The sequence below is a fragment of the Peromyscus californicus genome, unplaced genomic scaffold, assembly GCF_007827085.1.
Source record: "Peromyscus californicus insignis strain IS unplaced genomic scaffold, ASM782708v3 Scaffold_4__1_contigs__length_199733344, whole genome shotgun sequence".
In the NCBI taxonomy this organism is placed as follows: Eukaryota; Metazoa; Chordata; class Mammalia; order Rodentia; family Cricetidae; genus Peromyscus; species Peromyscus californicus.
Genome location: NW_026294562.1, coordinates 135,250,202 through 135,271,412, shown reverse-complemented (window position 1 = coordinate 135,271,412; position 21,211 = coordinate 135,250,202). Strand labels below are relative to the sequence as shown.

General features: G+C 43.6%; 1 protein-coding gene across 1 annotated transcript in view; it reads left to right on the top strand.

Annotated features, from left to right (window-relative positions):
• Positions 1-20,633: 20,633 nt before the first annotated feature.
• Cers3 (ceramide synthase 3) overlaps positions 20,634-21,211 on the top strand; it is a 94,991-nt gene continuing 94,413 nt past the window's right edge. The window contains exon 1 of the mRNA XM_052711906.1: positions 20,634-20,971. The gene's annotated coding sequence lies outside the window, so the exon portion shown is untranslated. The remainder of the gene's footprint in view (positions 20,972-21,211) is intronic.

Sequence of the window (21,211 nt, the reverse complement as noted above, 5' to 3'; positions counted from 1 at the left end):
AAGTCTAAACAATGGGCAAGTGTAACTGAATGGAGAATCCACCTGCAACAAGTTCATACACTGCACTGCTGTTCCCCTGCTGCTGCTGCTGCTGCTGCTGCTGCTGCTGCTGCTGACGATGATGATTAATATGATAGTGCTGGTGGTGACGGTGATGGGGGTGGTGATGGTGGTGGTGATGGTGATGGTGTTGGTGCTGGTGCTGATAGTGGTGGTGATGGGGGTGCTGGTAGTGGTGATGGTGGTGGTGATGGTGCTGATGATGGTGGTGATGATGGTAATGGTGGTGGTGATGATGATGGTGCTGGTGCTGGTGCTGGTGCTGGTGGTAGTGGTGGTAATGGTAGAGATGGTGGTGATGGTGATGATGGGGGTGGTGGTGGTGATGGTGGTGGTACTGGTGGTGGTGATGATGATAGGGGTGGTGATGGTGGTAATGATGGTGGTGGTGGTGGTGATGGTGGTGGTGGTGATGATGATTTAGTGGTGGTGGAGGTGGTGGTGATGGTGGTGATGGTAACAATTAAATGAAGAATAAGTCCTGTGAGGAAAACAATGAGCTGCACTTTCACCTAGTGACTTTCAGCATTTTAGTCAGCACAAGATTATGGCCTGCAGACAGAAAACCTCTACTGAAAATCAGAAGGGCACCATTAGAACAAGCTATGGGAGATGTTTACATGCAGATATGACCTTTGTAGAAGATATGCTTGCCCTGAGGACACTCAGAGACAACAGAGAAAGAGGGGTGTGGAGGGTCTGAATAGCAGGGAAGTGAAGGTGAAACAAGAGGCTGGGCAGGGCTTCGGGAAGGAAACTACACGTGGAGTTCAGGGGCAGGGATGAAGAGACTAAGAAGAGTCCGGCTGCTAGATATCTGGATCACTAAGAAGCTCCTGGGATAGCTTAGTCAGGCGCTTGCCATGCAAGCATGTGAGCCTGAGTCCAGTTCCCAGCATTCACCTGAAAAGCTAGGCATAATGGCTCAAGCCTGTAACCCTAGCGCTTGGGAGACAGAGATAGGAGGGTCCCGGAGGTTCACTCTCTGGCCAGCCTAGCTGAATCGGGGAGCTCCAGGATCAGGGAGAGACCTTGTCACAAACAATATGGTGGAAAGCTGGCAGGAATGATGTCTGAGGTTGACCTCTGTCCTCCACAGTCACAGGGGCATTCAAGGACACATATACACGCAATACACAAACATTCTTGGTTTAATGTTTACTGGGAGGAGGGGCTCACAAGATCCCTTCCCCAGGGATCTATAGCTGGTTATTGGCTTCTGCAGGGGGAGACATACTTTTTTTTGTAGTGTAGCCACTAATAAGTTGTTCATGCTCTTAAGTAAACCTAGTTAAATTCATTGGTCACATACATACACACACACAAAAAAAAGACACGAAAATCTTTAAAGGAGAACTAAATGGAAGATGTATGAGTGTAAGGGTGGAAAAACAGGATTAAAAATTAGTTCAAAATTATTTAAAGTTATTGGTACATTTGAGGAAGGCAATTTAGTGAGACCCAAGTATACAGGGCAGTCTACACAGGATAGTGGTTTTCAACTTATTTGTGTTTTCTGTGCCATCTGAATATTGGAATCTTGAATAGCAACCTTAGAATAACAGGCTAGGAACATGCCATCCAAATCTGAAACAGTTTAACTCCGTCATTGAAAGGGAAATTCTAGTCCACTGACATCACCTTGGCCACTGACTCTACCTTGCCGTCCTTCTTCCCACCTCTTCCTCTGATGTGTGGGGCCCATCCCCCACGTTGTGTGACACAACCCACTGGGGCTCCATTCAGCAGGCCTGGGAGACACAGGTATTTTGAAATGTGACCTACATATTGAGTTATGACTGGCTTCATTCATGACAGCATGTGAAGTCACTTTACTGAAATGGCCATTTGCAAATTGAACGGGGGAGGCGGGGGGGGAAATGCCTTTCTTGACTATTGTCATAGATCAAAATATCAAACTAATTATTTATTTGTTTGTTTGTTTGTTTTTGGTTTTTCAAAACAGAATTTCTCTCTATAACAGCCCTGGCTGTCTTAGAACTTGCTTTGAAGATCAGGCTGACCATAAACTCACAGAGATCCTCCTGCCTCTGCCTCCCAAGTGCTGGGATTAAAGGCATACACCGCCATGCCCCACACCAGCTTTTTTTTTTAATTTTATAAATTTAGTCTTTCTCCTAAGTGCTGATATTAAAAGCATGCACTGCCACACCCAGTAAAATATGTATGTATTTATTTATATATTGATTTCTTCTCTCTTAGATTACATCCTGTTGCTTGAGTTTTCCTGCCTGGCCCAGTCAGGACAAATCTCTCTCACCCGCCAGTCCCACAGCCTCTCAGACCCGACCAAGTAAACACAGAGACTTATATTGGTTACAAACTGTATGGCCGTGGCAGGCTTCTTGCTAACTGTTCTTACAGCTTAAATTAATCCATTTCCATTAATCTATACCTTGCCACATGGCTCGTGGCTTACCGGCATCTTCACATGCTGTTTCTCATCATGGCGGCTGGCAGTGTCTCTCTGACTCAGCCTTCCACTTCCCAGTTTTTTTCTCCTCCTTGTCTCGCCTATACTTCCTGCCTGGCCACTGACCAATCAGTGATTTATTTATTGACCAATCAGCAACACATTTGACATACAGACCATCCCACAGCAACATCCCAACCACAGTTTCTCCCCCTTCTCTCCTCTCATCCCAGTTCCTCCTCCTGAACCCCCTTCTCCCAATCTACTCCTTCTCCATTTCCCTTCAGAAAAGGGCAGACCTCCCAGGGATATCAATCAAACATGGCATATCATGTTGCAATAAGACTAGGCACAAACCCTCATATTAACGCTGGACAAGGCAACCCAGAAGGAGGAAAATGATCCCAAAAGCCAGCAAAAGAGTCAGAGACAGCCTCCCCACCACCACTGTCAGGTGTCCCACAAGAACAGCAAGCTACACAACCATAACATATATTCGGAGGACCTAGGTCAGCCCATACAGACTCTCTGGTTGTCGGTTCAGTCTCTGTGAGCCCTTACGAGCCCTGGTTAGTTGATTCTGTGGGTTTTCTTATGATGTCCTTTACCTCTCTGGCTCCCACAATCCTTCCTTCCCCTCTTCCACTGGGAAAAATAATACCTTTCTTGACTCTATTGTCAGATCAGAATAGCAAACTAATTTTAAAGGTTCTGATTATTATCAGGATGACGGAGCTGAACTCAGACCAAGGCCTTTATGACTAAAGCCATGTGTCTCCCATCTCGCTGCCAAGCTCTCATGGGTGCATTTACTATTTAAGTACAATAAAAGCCAACAATGGACCCTGTTGAAATTTGCAGTTGATGTTGGGCCTTATGAAGTTATTAGACTTAACTGTTGACCAGTTTCCATATGGGATGAAATGGATGTCTATGAAGACCCTGGATTGCTTGTGTTTCTCCTTTGCAGGAATTTGGCTTTATTTTTAAACTTTAGGTCTCTGGTGTTTAAACAGAAGCATTGAAAACAGTGTGTACTCTGTGCTCAACTTCATGAGAAGGTCAGGTAGTGGGGTGTTTTTTTTTTAAATATTTATTTTTATTGGTGTGTGTGTGTGTGTGTGTGTGAATACCATGTAAGTGCCTGTGTCCACAAAGGCCAGAAGAAGGCATCAGACCCCTGGAGCTGAGTTACTGGAGCTTGTGAGCCGCCCAGCACGGGTACTGGCAACTGAACTCGGGTCCTCTGTAAGAGCAGTACATGCTCTCAGTTCCTGAGCCGTCTCTCCATTCCAAAGCTCAGTGTTTAAGCTAAGAGCTGCTTTATTGCTGAAGGTAGTAGGGTTCCAAACACTGTAAGGTAAGAATGCTGATGGGCTTATCTGTGACTTGTTTTTTGGTTTTGGTTGGTTTAGTTTGATTTTATTGAGACAGCATCTTGCCTTACTGTGTAGCCTAGGCTGGCCTGGAGCTCATAGTCCTCGCATCTGTGAATCCTACATGCTAGGATTACAGGGATGTAGCACCAAGCCTAACAAAGATCTGTCTGTCTGTCTATCTGTATTTATGTATGTATGCATGTATGTATGTATGTATCTGCACTGTTGGAATGGCTACATGTTTAAATGTTTTATTCTGTCTTGAAGCCCAGCCCATTTGGGATTGCTAGTGACAGTTTTAAAAAGTTATCCAATAAATTACAAGAAAGGACAGGTTTCTCTGTCTCCTACTCTCTGGATATTTTTGTTTGTTTAATTCCTTCTATGAACCACAAATGAATGCTTGTATAGAACATTTCTTCTTCATTTTTCTCTCATTTTGCTGCTTTTCCGCATAATAAAACTAAAGGTTTCCTAGTGGGTTGTTGGTGGGTTGGCTGACTTGTGCTGTCAAGTGGTGGTCTTTGCTTGGACTGACCTATTTAATTTTCTTCGTCGGATGGACATGCTAGATATGGATTTGGGTACTGGCAACTGAACTCAGGTCCTCTGTGAGAACAGTACATGCTCTCAGTTCAAGACTCAAGGATTTGTACCTTGCAGACAAGTACTCCCCTTAAGCCATATCTTAGGTCTTGGCATATGTCCTCCTGTGTCTCACTTCTGTGTGTACAGCGGATGGTGAGGTAGACGTGCAGAGAGGAAGATGAGGCTAAACCATTCTCCCCTTCGTTGGTGACATCTATTGTACATTAATAATTGAGTCAGAGGGAGGTTTGAAAGTGGTCACAAACAGCACAAGTCTCTGAAGGGTCTGTGTGAGCCAAAGAGCCTGCCTTCGCTTTTAGGTTAGGGAATCGATCCGAAAAGAGTGCCGAGTTCCTGGATGGGTCGCCAGAATTCCATATCCAAAGCAAATAAACATTATTGCTTATTTCAATCATTAATAGTCTGCCACCTCCAGAGACAATGGGTCATCACAGTTGCTACAGATGAGTGGGGTAACACACCTACTGTGGGAGGCTGGCTCGTAAGGACACCAGCATGCCATCTGAAATAGTGACATGCAAAGCAGGAGGTGGAGGAGACCCAGTCTACCATAATAGATGGATACAGGCTGTACGGCTTGGGTTGTGAGTCATCTTTGGGCAGGGAGGAAGGGGAGAGACACCGTGTATCTAGAGAAGGCCTTGAGATAATCCAGGGTGAAGTGTTGAGATTCTGCAATACATTATATCACAGTTACCTATTTAATGAATTTATAGCACTATAGATTAAACCTCCAGCCCTATGCCTGCTAGGCAAGTACTCTAACACTGAACTACGTCCCTAGCCTACCACCTTCAATCTAAATGTCTTGGTATGATTTCTCTGTTCTGATCATTTAGGAGAAATAGTTGATAAACCCGTTTTATATAATAAACCCATTTTATATAATAAACCCATTTTATATTATAAACACAATCAAAAAAATATTTCATTGAATTATTATCTATCTTTACATGTGTCTAGACTGCTATTTTTTTTCTGGTTGTAAATGACATGCTTGCTACCTGAAGAGGAAAAAGACTAAAGTGAAGTATTTTGCAAATACATACTGATATGGAATACACCGACTCTTATTCCAAGGCTGAGCTGTTAGCGGTAATGAAAGCTGAGGATAAGCAGAAGGTGAGCACTTTGTCCTTCCTTGACTCCCACTGCCTTTACACCTAAGGAGCGGTGGGAGTTTGGGAAAACACATTTAACCATTCTAAACTGTATAAATTGCAAGAGAAAATTTTCTGTCCCGACCTCCTGGTCCCAAATAAATGCACAAAAGCTTATATTAACTACAAAATGCTTGGCCAATAGCTCAGGCCTATTATTAACTAGCTCTTGCTTTTAAATTAACCCATGTCTATAAATCTATGTATTGCCACGTGGCCTACCAGTCCTCTGGCATCTTGCTTCTTGGGCGGCTGGCTCCAGTCTCTCCCGACTCTGCCCTTCTTTATCCCAGTCCTTGGTTTGATTGTCCTGCCTAACTTTATCCTGCCTTGCTCTAGGCCAAACAGCTTTATTACTAGTCAATGAGAGTAATACATATTCACAGAGTACAGAAGGATCATCCCTCAGCAATAAATTATTACTTCTTTATATTTTTTCAAAAACAAACAAGCCATGCTTGAGACAGGTGGTATACCTCAGTGGTAGAATGCTTGTCTAGCATGTGTAATCCCCAGTACTCAGACAAGGAGCTTATTCTTTCCTATAGACAAGGGTTCTTAAACTTCTTAAGATTTCTTTACTCATTCCCCCTTTTCACCCAAGAAATGTTTATGCAATTCTGATTATATAGGTGTACAAAATAGGTATACAAATCACATATTTACTGATAATAAATCAAAAACTTATTTTTAAAGAATTCTTTCGTGTATATGTGTTTTTACCATCTATTGAAGACAAGTATAAATGAGATGACTGTGCATATTTATTTCAATATAAATAGCTACTGGGGGCTGGGAGATGGATCAATTAGTAGTGTTGGTCATGCAGCTTGAGAACCTCAGTCCTAGCCTAGCCTAAGCACCCATGGAAAAGCCAGGTAAGGTAGTATGTGCCTATAATCCCAGAGCAGAGAAGGTGAAGGCAGGTGAACCCCAGGGGCTTACTGGCCAGACAGTCTTGCCAAACCCAGGACTTTCAGGTTCAATGGGAGGCCTCGGCCCCCTGGCTCAGGGAACACAAGGGAGAAAGACACCCAGCACCGACCTCTGTTCTCCTTGCGCACATACATGCATGTGCCTGCACAAACACACACATACACACACACAATAAAGAAATATTGGCTAACTAAGGCTTCGACATGCATACCAGTTTCAACCTTTTCATGTTGATCAATATTTTGTTCTTATAACCATCAGTGCTGAGAATGCCATCTCATATAAACACACGGAACAAAATAGCAGACCCATCTCAGAAATCAAACCATAGCCAAAACTCACTTAGCATTTTTGTAGAAAGAAAATTTAGCAATACAAACAACAATTTTGGAAATTAAACATCCCAACACAATACAATTCAAAGTTATGTTAATTTGGTAATGCTAAGAAATGATAGTAGGAAAATATTTAAGAGTATTTGTTTTCTGTAATTAAACCATTATGTTTCTAGAACAGTAGACAATTTAGTGCATGTAGTAAAAATAGTGTAATTTAAAACACAACATTTTGATCTGAGTCATGGTGCTCCTGGTAAAGATCGTTAGTGCTATGAGGTGAGTGTGTGTGCATCTGAAATGCAGAGTTCTGTTGTGTGTTCAGCACAAGGCTGCAGTGGAGCCTCACGACGCAACACAGGCCAGCACTGCCAGAAACATCGTGGATTCAGTTCTTTTGAATTAATTTCTGGTCCCTGCTCATTCGGAAACTTTTGTTAATCATCAAGTTTTTCATTAATCTCTCATTCAGTTACACAACCTTACACGACTCCCAGTTGAAGAAGTGAGCCACGGCTGAAGACATAGACCTCCTTGTATGCAGCATTTAGTAACGTCTACTCTTCTACCTTCTCCAGCTTTGTGGTCACATTTACTTTCATCAGAATCCACGAGCTGTAACACCTATCTTAAAAGGTCTTAAAATAAAAAATCCAGAGCCAGATATTGGGGTGAAAGCTGAAGGATCAGAGAAGCAGAGCAAGCCAGCCACAAGTTCTTACCTTTACAAAATCCTCAGTCTAAAGAGAGTGAGTTCCTGTTTCCTTAAGCCTTTCTGTGTCCTGCCATATTACTTCCTGGGATTAAAGGTGTGTGTCACCACTGCCTGGTTCTGTTTCTCTCATGTAGCCCATTGTGGCCTTGAACTTACAGAGATCCAGATCGATCTCTGCCTCCCAAGTGATAGGATTAAAGGTGTGTGCCACTACTGCCTGACTTCTATGTCTAATTTAGTGGCTGGCTCTGTCCTCTGATTCCCAGGTAAACTTTATTGGGGTGCACAATATATCATCACAATGAGTCAAATTACTTTTTCCACAAATGTTTATAGTATATGTCTTTTCTTTTAATTCCATTTTTATATTTATGGGTTTTTAAAACAATTTTTGTCATCATTATGGTATTACTATGCAATCTTAACTTATAATATGTCCAAAGAGCTAATCTTAATTTTGACTTTTCTCTTGTGTGATGTTTTCAGAAGTTAGAGTGTTCCCTACCAACTTTCCCAGGAAAAAAGAATAGGTTTCCTGAGATTTTATTCATCTGAATGTGTGTTTGGTTTGTCGTTTATTTTGTTTATTTCAATGACAAAGCTGTCTGAAGACTCTCTGTGTGTATTTATATGTGTTCACAAGTGTTTTTGAAGGCACACACACGTAAGTGTGTACATGGAAGCCAGAATATGATGTCAGACATCTTCCTCTATCACTCTCTACCCTAATTTTTGAGACAAGGTCTCTTGCTGAACCTGGAACTTGCCAATTTGTCCAGATTGCCTGGCAAAGAATGCCCCCAGGACCCTCCTGTTTCTGCCTCTCCAGTGTTGAGATGACAAGTGTACGCCTGTCTGTCTTTACGTGAATGCTGGGGGTCTGAACTGGCACCTCCTGCTTGCACACTGAGCCATCTTCCCAGCCCTGGGCTTAGTTTCTACGACTACCCTTCTTCAGCATCTGCCACTCTGCTGTGTGGTTTCTGGACTTCACTGTCCTTAACTAAAGAGAAGATTGAGGACAGCCTCTTGTGGGTATTTTAAGTTTGCTGTGCCTTTCTACTTCCTAATTTCTTGTCCTTGAAACTCAAATTGTCCTGAGGTTATGTCTAGACCAGATTCTTTTCTGAGTGCTCTTGCCTTATATCAGTGGTTCTCAACCTTCCTGATGCTGCGACACTTTACTAGAGTTCCTCATGTTGTGGTGACCCCCAACCATAAAATTATTTTGTTGCTACTTTATAACTACGAATTTGCCACTGTTATGAATCGTAATGTAAATATCTATTATGCTACCTCTGTGAAAGGGTTGTTTGACCCCAAAGGGGTCGTGACCCAAATGTTAAGAAACACTGCCTGACATGATGAACCTTTTATGTGTCTCGACAGGCTCATCATGTCAGGCAGTGTTTCTTTTACCCTCTCAGTAGTATTTTTATTTCATTGCTTTGAATTATTCTGACTTGAGATGAAAATCAAGCTATTATTTGTAGACTGTGTTTCTGCTTTCTAATCCTCAGGATCACCCCCCCCCCCCATTTAAAATGCATTTTCATTTTTGATTGTCCTCCTGTGTGTTTTGGGAGGCTATCTCAACTCTACTCCCTCATTCCTAGTTTGATCTTCAGTGTCAACCCATTGTCATTTGATCTGCTCCGGTTCTACCTTTTGTCCCCTCCAGAGCAGGTTTATCTTGCATTTTTTTTTTTTTTTTTTTTGACAAGGTCTCATGTAGCCCAGGCTGATCTTGAACTCACTATGTACGTAATGATGACTTTAAACTTTCAGATCCTCTAACTCCTACCTGACAAGCACTGGGCTTCCAGGCATGTACTGCCACACCCCATTTGATTTAGTGTTGAGGATGGCACCCAGGACTTCCTATCCGCTAGACAATCGCTCTACCAACTGCTCTGCACCCCAGCCCAGGAGTGCTCAATTTTACCAAATATTATCCTTAAGGCTTTCTAACCATTATCTCATTTAACCCTCCAGACATACGAAGACTAGTTGCTCTCATTTTACTGTGGACATCGACATTTTAAAAGGACGCTAAAAAGCTGGAAGCCAACACATTCTAAAGTTAGCCGAGAGTGAGAACTTAGATGTTCTAACCCCCCGATTTCCCATTACACTTCCTATCTCTTGCATAAATAGCTTGAGATTTTTATTTTAACCAAGCACGCAGAAAAACAGCTCCCTCTCCTTCGCTGCAGCCGTTTATCATGGTTCATTCCTTCTAGGCCAACTTCTGTTTACCCCCATCTCTGTTAATTCAACTTTGTAATCAGAGATTCCCGGGTCTGTCAGGCGAGTGAGCACACGGATGCGTAGGGAATTATTCTAGAATGTCTTCCCTTCCTCTCCTCACCAACTTGTCAGCGGTCCATGGACCACTTACAGTGGTATTTGCCCTCTGAAGAGATAACTTTGTGGCTGGCATTGTGTCAAACCCAGCGGCATCCCTTCCTCGACGGGTAGCTTTGAACAAGTGCTTCCCCTCATGACGCCTCTGTCACCCAGTCAGATTCCCACTGGGATGAACCGGGGAAAGTGACATCAGGGGGCACCCACACACCGAGCTCTCGATCACGTCTAAGCTCAGTGCAGACCCTCCCCTTCCAGGCCGAGGGCTGGGTGGGGGGAGCCTTCCCAGAATGCACCGCTGCACAGCCTGCCTCGCGGCTTTCAGGACCCATCTGCTCAGGGCGCAGGAGAGAGGCGAGGAGGGCGAAGGGTTGAGAGCAGGTGAGATGTCTCAGCAGGGGCCACCCACAGGTCCTCCCACCCGTATTTGTGCAGGTCAGATCCGCATAAGGGCTGGAGCTTCCCGTGTCTCATATCTGAGCAGGCCAAGGTTGGGTCCATGTTCCCTAGAGGCCCAGAAGTCTCTGGGGCCCACACTGGCCAGGCAGGTTTCTGCCCCAGCCCGCACAGGCCAAGGATTCCTGTCCTCATAAAGGCCTCGGTGACCTTGGGCCCATGATGGCCAGGCAGATTCCTGACCCCACACAAGCCAACATTGTGTCCCTATTCCTTACAGGCCCGGCAACTCTTGGGCCCACGCACACCACACCGGGGCTCCGTCCCCTAGGCCCTGTGTCCATGTTGGCCAGGCAGGGTCCCTATTCCCTACACAGATAGAAACTGTGCCCCTGGCCCCTCACAAGCTAAGTCACGCCCCCCAATACACACACTCTAAGACTAAAAGTCTTTGTCGCTGCACAGGTGGAACTGGGTTTCAGTCCCAAGCCCCAAATAGGGGTAGGGGCAGTATAGACACCTCTCCCTGTAGCCACCGCACACACAGCCTTGTAAAAAGTCCATTAGAGACATCTCAGGCCACAGTGCCTGGGAGTTTGCGTTCTTACCGGCGCCTACCTAGGTTTTTGTGATGTAAAATGTTACTGAGCTGTGTCTTCATCTAGGTTAATAGATCTAACCCAGATTTTTTCTGAGTGCTAAGGTAGGGAATTTAGCAGGAAGCCTTGGAGACTGCCTGAGGTGGACTGAATTTAGACTTGGCTTTACATGCCACCGATGGCCTTGTACTCCCAGCCCCAAAGCCTCTTTCCGGGAACTCTGATTTCTTCACTTCATATCCTTCCAATGCCACAGCTCCACACACTACACTACACGCCCCCACCCCCTTCATTTAACATGTATCAAGACCCAGTATGTTCCTTGTACATACTGCATTTCTAGGTGCTGGGACCCTTGAGATAAGGGAGACACCCACCCTTTTGTTCGTAATCCCAGGAGGCCTAAATCATTCCGACACTTGCTGTTTACCCAGTGCTTTCTTTCATCTCTTCAGAAATTGACTTCAGGATGGGAGGTGTGGCTCAGTGATAGGCCTTGGATACGATCCCCAGGGCCCCATCCTCTCTGCCCCCAAAGAGAAAGAAAGCAAAATGTTTTAAACTGAACTGGAACCAGTGAGGAAAAGTCTAGGTGGCTTATAGAATTGTAAAAATAGTAAATTACTCCCCTATAAATCACCCCTCATCAACAGTGAGTAAGAAAATTAACTTAGTAGGTTTAAACCCTTTTAAAAAAAAATTAAAGTATCCAGAATTAAGTCATTTGTTTAGACCAGGTAAATATATTACATGTACAGAAAGTGCCTTACAGTAGTAATGCTCCCCATTGTTTACATGATTGAAACTGAGGTAGAGTTAAGTGGGGTTTTGTCCCCAGCTAACTCCGTGCTTCACACTGACTTCTCATAGCATTGGCATGCACGGTTTTGGTTATCTGACCCATTACGATCAGTGCAGACCATTTCTGACGTGTAAGGAATGGCAGAGCTGCTTGAATGCGTGAGTCACTGGGCTGGTTGGCAACTCCGGAAGCTGTAAGGCATCTTTGTTACTGGGAAAGTATGCATGGCCTATACACTGCCTCTTCTGTTGCCATGTGTGGCCCATACAGCTCTCTTTGCTCCATTTTGGCTCCATTGAAACCTAGTAAAGACATTCAGTCCTCCAAGAATTTTGCTTTCCAGTTATTACTTTCACCCGAAGCTTTCAGGCAAAAAGTGTTTCATTAATGACAGTCTAGTTTTTTTGTTTGGTTGGTTTGGTTTGATGCTACGGATTGAACTTGGGGGCCCTTCACATGCTTGACAGGAACTCCTACAACTGACTTACCACTCCCATCTGCACCCCCTCATTTCAGTTTGTTGTTTTGTTTCATTTTATTTTTGAAACAAAGCCTCGCTAGGTAACCCAGGCTGCCCTGGAACTTAAGATCTTCCTGCCTCCCCCTTTTGAGTGTCTGGTTCACTTTCAGTATGGATGAAAGATGCTCTAATTCCAACTAAAGTTTAAAGTATTTAAACCTTTTGCTACAGCTATTTTAACATCTTATATTCTTATTTACTAATGGATTGGTTGACCAATTTTGATTTTAAGGATTTTAAATAGCTAAAACTTTGTATCATATTTCTAGAAGATAATTCCCCAGTGTATTTATTTATCCTCTGTTCAATCTGAACTTTTACTTAAAAATGGCTAGTATCTTGTGCTGTACATGGGTCTTACAGACAATTTAACATGCACACTATTTTTATATTTTTCCATCTTCCTAACATCATAATGGTTGTGACGGGAGTGCAATAAGTGTGTAAATTAGTGAATGTTATGTTGTTGATTCAAGCACTTAAGAACATTCACTTGTCATAAACTTTGTCTTTGCATCTGGTTTCTTTTATGAAGAGTTATTATTTGGCAAGACTATTTCATGGACGCTGTGAGTCATCCATCTAAAAAGAGGTAAGTGAATATATATAATATATTCTATCACTGCTCAAAGAGAAACAGGTAAGATGGCATCAGAATTTCTATGTCAAAAACCAGTCTCATGGAACAGATTTTCCTTACTTAAGGTCTCCATGAGAGGCAGTAAGGGCTCTTCCTAATCAACTTGGCATGTAGAGTTCTGTTCCTGTCCTTTAGCACCTTCCGAAGCATTGCGCCCTCAGCCTTGCTGCGTGGCTCACTTGGTCTGTTCACAAGGCAATTCCATTCAAGGAGCTCAATTGCTTTTACTGGGCACAGGCAAAGCTGCAGCTCACAGTAGGTAGATAGCAGGGACTTTATCTGTGTGGTCCATAGGATTGACCTACTTTCACACGCGTAGGAAGCTTCCAATAAATAGTTCTCATAAGAATGAAAACATGCGGGAGAGAGGGAAGCAAAAATAAAAAAAAAAAAGGAAGACTATGAAACTTCAAATGGGAGGAAAGCATGGGTCACCATGAAATAAAATAACAGATGACACTGTCTTAGATAAAAGTTTGTTTTCATACTCTTGATATATGCTAAGGGTGTCTTATAAATCCTATAATATTTCTTGGGGGAGATTTGAGTTTAGTAATGACAACTTTGTAGTTACAGAACACATGCCTACATGCGCATGTATTTATACATATATGCATATATATATATATACATATAAACACACACACACACACACATGCCCTCTGATCAAATTGTGTTATAGCCGTAGTTCATGATATAGTACTCAAGAATGATGTTGCATCTAAAAATGTGGCTAATGGTGAGACAAAGACAAGGAAGAGAAAGGTGATTCAAGAGACAATGTCCTAGAAGAAATGGTAGGGTCTTAGATAAGGGATCATGTAGCAGGGTCCTTGCTGTTGTTCCCTTTGGGGGTGGGGGCCAAGTAGGCGCAGAGTCAAACCACACAGACTCCGGGAGAATGTCAAAACAACAAGCTCAGTTTATTCAGGAAGAGGCAAGCCTTATATACCCTCCACCCCACCCTTGGGGGAGGTCTGATGAATATGCATCTGTTGGTGTGACATGGCTGTCTCTCATTGGTCCAGGTCATCTCCAGATCATGTTTCAGCTGCTGTTGCTAAGACCCTTAGGCAGACCCAGGCTGGCTCTCAGAAAGTATCTTTTTTACTTGTTTGGGCCTTCTGGCCCTCAAGCCGGTTAGGGATGAGTCATCCCACAGGATCACTTATGGGAGATGATTCCAGATCAAAGTGAGAAATGCCCTTGAATCAACTAAAAGGGAGATTAGTATTGTCATCTCATATGGAATAAGGTGGGAATCACATCAAGTGTTAAGAAGTAAGCAATCCTGGAAGTTTAGATTTAATGCAACTGGCATAGAGAGTCAGTAACTTTGGGGCTGGAAAATAATTCAGTGATAGAGCATTTTCCAGCATGTGCAAGACCCTCGGTTCTCACCACAGCACGAGATATATACATATATATATATATATATATATAGAGAGAGAGAGAGAGAGAGAGAGAGAGAGATGTAATAGATACATAGATGATAGATAGGTAGATAGATGATAGATGGATAGATGAATGGATATAGAGAGATATAGGCAATAGATAGTAGATGATAGATGGATGGATAGATAGATATAGATAGCTAGATAGATGATAGATGATAGATAGATAGATAGATAGATAGATAGATAGATAGATAGATAGATGCATGCCTAACTTCTGCAGCAGGAAGCAGTTTGCTAGAAGCTGTTTTCTGAGTGTGGGCAGCTTTAGAAGGGAACAGCCTTTGTGTGTTGGAATCTATCTCAGCACCACTTCCAGTCACCTTAGAATGTTCAGGTCACCATGAATGTTTTAAAAGCTAAAACACACCTGATGAGGGAAAACGTTTGAATTAGATTTCTCCCCCAGAGTCTGGAGATTATCAAAGAGTGACAGATGGTACTGAACAGCCACTGTCCTCAAGCTGGATCTGAAGTTCTCTAATGACCCCTGGCATAACCACAGCCTTTGTCAGAAGTCAGCAGATATAGGTGCCATGTTCTTGGGAACAGCCTTTGTCAGAAGTCAGCAGATATAGGTGCCATGTTCTTGGGAACAGGTCCTGGATGACTCGAATCATGACACTCAATCTAATTTGTGTTTTCCATAGGGCTCTGCATGGTTTTTGTTTGTGTGTTTGTTTTTTCTCAGAGAATCCATAGACCGGAGAGAGGTATCCATTGTTAGGGATCTCTGGTTTTCTGGTTTCTCAAGCAGGTTTTTTTTTTTTTTTAAAATGTGTATGTGTGTGGTATGTAGGTGGCATAATAGGACACAGGATAGGAAATAGAGTGGGAAGGAGGAGGAAACAGATAATATCTCCTCAAGGTCAAGGCCATTGTGTTGATCTCTGTATTCCAAGCCTTTTGTAGACTGTGCTGGGTAAAAATGGGTCAGTAAATACAATGTGTTTTGTTTCCTCATCTAGTTCATGCATGACATGGCACTGAGTATCCAAAAATATTTATTCGAGCTCTAATCCCTGCTTATCACCTATTTCTCCTACTGGTTAGTGTTTATGCAACTCTCATGAGTCCAGCCAAAACACAAGGAACATTTCCTTGGATGCTCCAGCACAAGTCATGGAGATGGACCACAGATGCTCGCCCTCACCAATTCCGTCTAGGAACTGAGACCTGGAATTGACTATTTGAGGAGGTGAAACTTTATCTGCCCTCTTCCATCTGTTTCTTGATTCTATATTATATAGTCCCAGTTCTTTATTTAAAATCCATGGCTCATACTTTCATGCTTTTCACGTGGGACTTGAAAGTAGCAAATGTTGGAGAGAGTCCATCTTCTCAGCTGTGTTGGAACATAAAAATATATGCACCCCACAAATATACATGGACATTTCTTCCACACCTCTGTGTAAAAGACTTGTGGATGCTTTTGCTTATCTATGGAAATGTGTGTCTGTCTGGTTTGGTAGTCATACTCTATTTTTATTCTTGAGATCTGTAGCTCCTTCAAAACAGATGATGTGTCTGTCACATAGTATGAACCTAATAACTATTAGCCAAGGGAATTAGCTAGTGAATATGACATTCAGAGACCAGAAGTGGTTGCAACACCGAGACTTTATACAGTTGTTATACTCAAGATTTAATTGGATAAACTAATTTTAGATGCACAAACTAAAATCTGTTACAAAATAACATAAGAATAAAAGCCTATAAATTAAACGTACCAATCATCATGATAGCTATAATCACAGCTTCCATTCATACAGTACCATTTAGGAGCTTATTTTATATAGGCTGACTAATGTTTTACAGCACTAATGATATTGCTATTGATACTGTTTTCCAACTGAGAAACGGGAAGGTCTAAGCAATTTATCTTTAGTCACACAATTAATACAAATAAGACCCTTTATTATTTGTATCAAGTGGACCTTAGCAGACAAAATTTTCTAGAGGAACCAAGTCAAACTGTGTCTTCTTCAGTCATGATGGCCACATATGGCCAAGGGCTGTACATACAAGTGACTATGACCAGCTGACCAAACACTGGCCTTTAAGAGACAGCCTTATTCACAAGCTGTATACGTGAACTTGTGGTCTGGCTTGCATATAACATCAGAGACGGTGTTGCCAGAGTGATGCCAAGAATTATTTTTCTCAAGTCCTCAGTATGTGACAGACTTAATTCTTCAAGGAGAAAATCTTCCCACCTCTTAACAAACCCACAGCAGACCTGGCCTTCTTCATGATGTGCAATGATCTCTTCAAGTTTTGAAAAAGCAAATCCCTATTGTGGTAGAGAGGAATGGTGCCATGGAAGGTATCCAGACAAAGAAGCTACTCTGTTGACATTGCACTCTAAAGCTGCCGGGAATAATTCTAATTACCGCCCCAGCCTCCCCCCCCTACCCCCCGAATTCAGCAGTAGGCAGGCCAGCCAGAGATCCCAGCCCTCCTAGAGCTTACATGGTGGTGTACAGATAAACTGGGAAGAGGGTGAGTTAGATGGGGAGAGGTAGCTTGTGGGGGAATGGTGCAGGAGAGTGGGTGCTGAGGGACGGAGAGGGCGTCTTAGGAGGATGAGTGTGTAAGAACCTTCTCCCTGAGGCTCATGACTGTAGCTAGTGTCCTCCTCAAAGAGGGGACTCAAAGTGTGCATATATATATATATATATATATATATATATATATATATATATGTGTGTGTGTGTGTGTGTGTGTGTGTGTGTGTGTGCTTGTGGGCCCTCCACCACCAGGCCAGGGTAAGTGCAGAAACTGGGTACAGTGGGAAGAGAAAGACACAATTCAGGTCTTAAAATCCTGTAATCCATTGAAGGATTTATATGAATCATAATGGGAGAGGTGACTGGTTCATGTCAATATGATGCAGCCTTTCTGTTCTTTTAGTACAAATGTTGATCCAGGGGTTTAAGTGTCCTTAGGAAATCTTATGGTCAGGTCAGGTGAGATGATTCAGTGAGGAAAGGTGCTTGCCAGCAGTCTTGATGTCCTGAGTTTATCCCTGGAACCCACGCAGTAGAAAAAAAAAAAAAAAAGAACTGACTTGTGCAAGTTGTCTCCTGATTTTCACACATTCACCACAGCACAAAGACACACACACACACACACACACACACACACACACACACACACACACACACTAAATGTAAAAACATTTTTAATTCATGGTAGGAATATTCATTTCATTACATCTTGCAGGAGCCGCACACACATGTGCACGGAAGGATACAGGAAGGGGCTCCTGTCATTTTGATTTAGAGTCTTGTCTATGCACAAACCTTAGCATTTGAAAAGTGTGGAAACACGACAAGATTAAACATTATATGAAAACACAGTTGGGTTGACGGTGACAGCTCAGAACATGTGCCCAGGTAGATTAAGAACACGGTGAAAGCTGCCTCCATTGAGTGGCTTGGCAGGGAAACAAGGGTCCCTTCTACCGTGCTTGGCTCTTCTGGGTTCAAAGCATCACTGTCTGTTTTCTCCTGCGCTCACTCCTCCAAGCTGTTGCTCTGTGCTCCTGTGCAGAGCCTTTGGGGCCTTCTCTTGTCCTCTTGCTTCTGGATCCCAGAGTCCGGCTCCTTGTATCCTGCTCTTCTGAGGTCACGAGTGGCCCTCCAGAACCTTAACTGGGTTTGGCTCTAGTTTGCCGAGGTCATTTCCTACTTCACTATGTAAATGGACGAGGTAGGTCCGCAGCACACTAACAACTAAGTTGACATTTGACCTTTGCTTGTTCTCTGTGTAAGAACTAGGCAGTTTTGTCATGTGTCTCCTGAGTAAACCTGATCCACTCAAACCCTGCTTCATTGTCTACATTTCATTTGTCTGATACTCCCTGAAGTGCTCTCTGAAATCATTCATATTCTTCTTGACTTCATGCCTTAATATCTATTACTGAAAATTCAAAACAGAACCCAGATTTAATGGTTGCATTCACTCTTAAAGTTCACTCATAAAGTGAGAGAGTTGAGTATCACTTAAGCCATGGAACCCCCACAGGCACCTTGTTCTGTCTGTCTGTCATTCCTTGGGGATTCTCTCTTCTATTAACAATGAAATAACTGTTAAATACACTGTAGTAGGGCACAAGTGAGAAGTTAAATAAAGAAAAGAATTCGCCTGAGATATGTTTACAGGCTCCTGTTCCTGTCCCGCCTCCAGGGCCCTGGGGTCATCTTCCAAGAGGAGCTGCCTAGCAAAGGACACTGACACATAGATATTTGACTCTAGAGAGGTCACAGGTGACAAACTCTCACAGTCCTCTTGTCCCCTCCCTTTAGCATAGAGCAGGAAATATGTTCCTTAAGAAGATGGGGACTGGGCCTTGACAGTGACTCAAAAGAGGCCGGAGTCAGTGCTGGGGCTGGGACTCTGCTAGACTATGTACTTAGCATATACAAGTTCCTGGATTCAATCCCAGGTACCACCCCCAAAGATAATAGCACTAAGAAGATTCTTTTCATTATATCAGATGCATTGAAGTATGTGCAATAGCTCCTGTTTGATGTGAATATTACATTTCATTACGAGATAATATGAATTTTATTATAGAAGGGATAAAAGAAGAAGTGATTCTATTCTGGCTAGTTGAACTGGGGGAAGGATCCAGAATAATATTTAGGAAAATTGTCTTCCCCAGATATCCCTGGCATGCAATGAGTGTGAGTGAGATGACTACCTGGGTTGTTTGACCAGCTGGGCACTCTGCTCCCCAGGAATAGAGGAGCTGAAAGGGCTGGCCCTTGAGCTCCCTGGAAGCAGAAGTGGAAGCAGTTAAGCTGGGCAGCTGGTTGGAAATGCAGGTGTATGCACAGCAGGACTGCTGGCCGAGGGAGCTTGAGAGAGCAGCCAGAGCAAAGGGCAGAAGGGCATCCTGGAGCAGGCTGCTGCTCTTGATCCTCTAGGGGGAAGGTCAAGGCCTCTCAGCAAGAGAGAGAAATGAGAACAAATCCTTGAATTAGGAAAGGGAGCAAGAGAGCCATGGGAAGTCGGACTAGATCTGGAAAGGCATCCCAGAGAGCCAGGGAAGGCCACAGCAGTCTCCTGAGACCATCTACCCTTCTAGTGACCTGGAGTTCAGCCCTCCTAGCTAAAGATGTTTGTTTGCTTTGGTTTTGTAAGACAGGGTCTCACTTTGTAGCCCAGGCTGGTCTGGAACTTACTATGTAGCTCAGGCTGGCCTTGAATGTAGTAGATCCCCTTGCCCTTGGTATGCTACAATTAGAGACATAAACCAAACCTGCTCCTAACGATGTGCTAAATTCATTAACTTTTCAATAGAAAGCAGTCTGCAAAAAGAAAGTTGAGGGAGAATGAGTGAGCAAATGCTGAATGGCAGGGCCCTATCAGTCCTCTTTCTGTGAACTAAATCCGAAGTAAAATTCAAGCGTAGTGGTTTCTGTTGGCTTGAAACTGCCACCTCCTTTTCTCCACTTCTGGACTTTTGAAGTTTTTCCATCATCTAGCGGCTGACAGAAAACACGAAAGGCGAAAGGCTTTTCACCAGTTGGCAGCTGGTGAGGCGCTCTTGGGCTCCGCTGGCAGAGGTGGGGGTGCTGCAGAAGCGCCAAGGATGCCGGCTTTGGTTTACCAGGATACGTGAATCAACTTGTTGGAGCTTTCTTCCTGTCAAAGCACCTTTAACTAGCCCAAGCCCAGAGCTAGCTCATCTTCCGCAAGAGAAAGTGGAGCTGCCCCCACAGTACACTTCCTCAAATAAACCCCAATCATGTGTGCACATTCCCTTTTGAAACAAAAGCAGAGGATGGTCCTGTCTTGATCTTTCTTTGTGGCTATTGCTCTTTGAGACCAAAACAAAAACAAGGTGAATTGCATCTGACTGCTCTAAAAAGAAAACATTGCCAGACTGTTTTGTTGATCTCTTTATTTTGGTGGCTGTAATTTTTCTTTAAATAGGTTTTGCCCCCATCACGGGAAACAAGCAGAGGAACCACATTCTGTGTCTAAGGCTCCGTCACCTAAGAGTCTGATGGTGCAAGAGGAGTGTTAGTGGTGATGCTTTAGTTACCCAAAAGCCTGCTGGGATTTGCAGCTGCTAGAGAGTACTGTAGTTGTCAAACCAGCTCAGAGCAGAGTGCAACAGTGTTTCAAGCTTCTCTGTGGCCGGCCACCTAAGCCTTTTCCTTCAGTGCACACAGCAAAACCACCTTGCTCCGAGGCCGACCAGTGCCTGTGTACACCAAAGGCAGCGGTGATGAGGCAACCGATGCGTTTGTAATTCAGTGTCTGATCGGACTCCAGATTTCGCTTCTCCCAGTGGTGGAACAGGAAGCGACGTCCCATCTGGAAGAACCTGAAGGTGCCATCCAGTAGCTCTGCCTCACGTGACTAACTGCTCTCAGTCAGAAATCTTGACTTGCAACTTTCAAGGGTGGGTCTCTGCAAGAATTTCAGGGCTTACATACAGATGGGGTGTGTTGCTCTCTGATGAGAACAGAGCTGGCTGGAAGGGGAAGCCTCTCTGGTTGCTCCTCATAGGCGAGGAACATCTTCTTCAGCCTGACACCTTGGGAAGGTAGGCGTCAGCTCTGTGATGTTATTGGGGGAGCTTCCATACAAAGTTCTCTTGACTCGGTGTGTGTATGTGGTTGTAGGGTGTGTGTGTGTGGTTGAAGGGGAGGGAGGGGAGAGAGAGAAAGAATGAAAATGCCTGTTTTTGCCGTGATGTTGTGGGAGAGATTCAGGAAGGGTTTGGAGCCTCCTGCCTGAAGACTGACTTCAGCAGTGCTTGGCAGAGGAGAGGAAACTTGGAGTC